The following is a 506-nucleotide window of genomic DNA, read 5'->3' on the forward strand; positions in this document are numbered from 1 at the left end:
GACCCTCCAACAGTGCCCCTCCCTCAGCACTGACCCTTCAACAGTGCGCCGCTCCCTCAGCACTGAGCCTCCGACAGTGCCTACTCTCTCAGCACTGACCCTTCAACAGTATGGCAATCTTTCAGTACTTTCTCTCATCTATTCTAAATGTTCCAGGTTTGAAGGTCAGTCTCTTCCCATTATTTTAATCATCGGCAATGGAGGTTTTGGTGTCCCAGAATTCATAGCTGTATTGAAAGTCCCCTCTCAGCCCACCCCCACACTTTCCCTCTTGTCACCTCTGTGCTGTCTCCTCTTGTCCTGCACCGTCTCTCCCCGTCCCTGTCTCTTGCCCTCCCGTTTACAACTCTCTAGATGACCCCTTTCACCTTCGACCTCCTCCCGTTGACCCATGCTCCCATTTGCTCTCTAACCCTATCCCATGTCTTTCCCTCCCGATCTCTGCCTTAGAACTGTCTCACCCCACCTCTTCCTCTCACTCCTTGTGTCCCCCCTCCTCACCTTCA

This window comes from Chiloscyllium plagiosum, unplaced genomic scaffold, assembly GCF_004010195.1.
Source record: "Chiloscyllium plagiosum isolate BGI_BamShark_2017 unplaced genomic scaffold, ASM401019v2 scaf_6977, whole genome shotgun sequence".
Classification (NCBI taxonomy): domain Eukaryota; kingdom Metazoa; phylum Chordata; class Chondrichthyes; order Orectolobiformes; family Hemiscylliidae; genus Chiloscyllium; species Chiloscyllium plagiosum.